The sequence below is a fragment of the Pteropus medius genome, unplaced genomic scaffold (assembly GCF_902729225.1).
Source record: "Pteropus medius unplaced genomic scaffold, Ma_sr-lr_union100, whole genome shotgun sequence".
Taxonomy (NCBI): domain Eukaryota; kingdom Metazoa; phylum Chordata; class Mammalia; order Chiroptera; family Pteropodidae; genus Pteropus; species Pteropus medius.
The window spans coordinates 19,251,516-19,254,796 of record NW_024349801.1 but is presented as its reverse complement, the minus strand read 5'-3'; the positions used below and the strand labels follow the sequence as shown (position 1 = coordinate 19,254,796).

General features: G+C 37.7%; 1 non-coding gene across 1 annotated transcript; it reads right to left on the bottom strand.

The window, feature by feature from the left end:
* Positions 1 to 975: 975 nt before the first annotated feature.
* On the bottom strand, positions 976 to 1,094 carry LOC120581005 (5S ribosomal RNA). The gene has a single exon (XR_005647135.1). It is a non-coding gene; the product is annotated as a 5S ribosomal RNA (ribosomal RNA).
* Positions 1,095 to 3,281: the final 2,187 nt, after the last annotated feature.

The following is a 3,281-nucleotide window of genomic DNA, read 5'->3' as shown; positions in this document are numbered from 1 at the left end:
GGTGATGATGCCAGTGCTGAGGAGCAGCTATAAATACAGATGACGCTTCACTCACTCCTGCTGTGTGACCCAGTTCCTAACAGGCCACAGAAACAGGACTGGTCTGTGGCCCGTAGATTGTGGACCCCTGCTGTAGGTCACCCTGCCAAAGAATGCCTCTAGCATTGCTGAGTTCTTATCATGAGGGCACCTGAATCTACCCTTTCTGGTCTAAGATTGGAAATGCTGTTTTTGGACACAGGCAGAACTTGCAACATGCCACAAGGCCACCCTTCACCCCTCTTACCATAGCTTTCCATCCCCTACTCCTTGGTCTTAACCTCTCAGCTATTGGAAGTTCTCTTGGACTTTTTAGCATCCCCCACATTGCCTCATGTTAGACTTCAAGGCAGGTCTCAGAGATGTCAGGATGCCAAATACTATTCTGTATGAGACAAGTCAGTGTGTTAAAGGGGAAGCAGGCAGGGTACATGAAATTGGGAATCCATAGCCATAAGTTGGAACCAACCAGCCCCTTGCCTGTGCCAGGATCTCAGTCTGTGTTCTGTTCTTATTTTTCTGAGCTCAAGAAACTGGGCTTTTCTAGACAAGCACCAATAGACTCAGCAAGGCACCACCTCAAATTCATCTTTTGTTCCAGTCTGTGGGAAATATCAACCTAGATGGGTCACGAAAATGTGACCAAAATGTGCTTTGAAAACATTTACTTACTAAAAACATAACAATAAAAATAATTGCAAAAAAAAAAAAAGATTTGAAAGCCTATTAGGTTCTTGGGAATACAAAGAAGATATGAAAGAGTCCTAGCAATACCAATAAAAAATTGGGTACAGAGTATCATTACTTAATATAAAAACATTCTTTTTACAAGATTTTTTTAGTTTTTTATTCTTTTTTTAGTCGAGGCAACCCTTGGTTGACCTCACAGATTGCAAAGACCTTGTCAACTTACAAATCCTTAGTTTTTATTTTTCATGCCTACAGCACCTGGTCTTCGTAGGTGGTCTCCCATCCAAGTATTAACCAGGCCCAACCCTGCTTAGCTTCCGAGATCAGATGGGATCAGGCTTATTCAGGGTAGCATGGCCGTAGACAAGATTTTTATTAAAATATTGCTAGCATACAATACTGTACTCATTTCAAGTTTATACCAGAGTTATTCAACATTTATATAACTAAAGAAGTGATCGCCATGATAAATCATCTGACACCATACAATGCAATCACAATATTATTAACTATATTCCCTATGCTGTACATTGCATACCCATGACTTATTTGTTTTATATCTGGAAATTGGAACCTCTCATTCACCTTCACCTTTTTCCCTCTATTTTGATTTGACACAAAAACATTCTAATTAAAAATTTTAACATTAATAAAAATAAGTAACACATTGTTTTACATAGTTTAGAAATTTCCACAGCAGTAGCAATTTTGTTTTTGTTTTATTTAGTTAGTTAGTTAGTTACTTTTTGCCTTATGAATTATATGGTAGATAATGGTCAGGTATTTTTATCATGGCAATATATATATATATATATATATATATATATATATATATATATAACATAACATTTGCCATTTTTACTATTTTTAAGTGTACAGTTCAGTAGTATGGAACAGATATTTTTTTCTTTTATTTTTTTGTACATTTTCTTGCCTATATTACCCCTGCTAATTTTTATTTACTTTAAATAAGCATTTAAAGATATTCGGATGTTTTGATATCATATGGATATTTACCTTTGATCAAGCTCTAAAACATGTGCTAGTTAATGTGCTGAGTGTCTTGTCTCATTTATTCTTTACAGCAACCCTCTGAGGAAAGACTATTTATATGTCCCATTTTACAGATGAGGAAACAGGATCAGAGAGGTTTCATTGTTTATTCAGTAACATGGATAGCAAGAGCAGATGCTGGGAGAAGTTTTGTCTACTGCAGAGGCTGGATGCTCAAACAATATCCACTGCCTCTGTGGGTCTGGATATTAGATTGGTCCACTTTGCTGAAGGTGAAATTAATGTACCTCGTAAATCTATGCTTAATGCTTCTCAGATTCTGCTGCTAAAAAAAAGAAAAAGAAAAAGAAAAAAAGCCTAAGTAAATACAACAGAGCGAGTTTATTCTATAGTTTGTATTCAGTCTCCTCAAAGTCTTTGAATGATTATCACAACCTAATATACCCAATGATGGAGTAGAACAATCCTTACTTAATCCAAAAAAATGTAACCAGAAACTTTTCATTTGTATGCAAAGGGATGGGCGAGCATCCATCCCTTACTGTGTGGGATTGTGGCTAGAACTCAGGCTCTTGCAGTCAGATTATCTGAGTACAAATCTTGACTCACACCTTTCTAGTTACCACCTAACCTTTCTAGGCCTCAGTTTTCTGATCTACACAATGGGGATGAGGGTAGTACCTACTTCCTCTGATTGTAATGATTATAACTTAAGTGTGTAGTACATTTCTGAATTCTAAACAGAGGCTAGCTATGATTAGTCATTTATTTGGGAAATATTTAATTGCATTCATCCTGTGTGCCAAGCACAGGGCTGACATGGCACAGATGCTTGAAACATGGCCCTAGTCCTTCATACTCTCAAAAAGGTAGACATAGATGAACAACAAATTCTATTATGGAGAATATTGTGAAGATCTCTACTAAGGGGAAGAACAGAAGAGAGGAGAGGGAGTGGATGGGAGCAGGGGAGAGAGAAAGCTTTGGGGAGGAGGCGGCTTGTTCTTGGTTAACACCTATTGCATTTCTATGCAATGCAAAACAAACCGTGCTAAATATTTTTTGCAAAAAATTATTTTTTAACATAAAATCTTTAAAATGTATATATTTAAAAATACCTTTATCCTCCTCAACTAAATTGTAAACAAATAGCACCAACTATCAAAAAAGGAGAGTACATGGAGCTTTTTGGTGATCAAGAAAAGAGGTTAAGCAGAACCCCTTGCCATTGGTCGTGTTCTGTGCTGAGAAGAACTCACAATTATCTTTGGGTCCTGGAGAACAGTTTTGTATGAACTGAATCTGACATTCTGAGCTGGTTTCCTAAGTCAATACCACCATTGAAAGGAAGCCATTGATCAACCAAGTGAAGCTGCTAAAAATGGATTCCAGCCCAGGAAAAATTCACCGGGGATGTTATAAATGTGGCTGGCCTGTCTTGGCAAGTATGGGTTCTTTGTGATTCAACCAGGCGGGATCTGAGGGCTGCTGGCCAGGTTACCCTAGCAATGGTAACCTGGCTCACCAGGCACCAGATC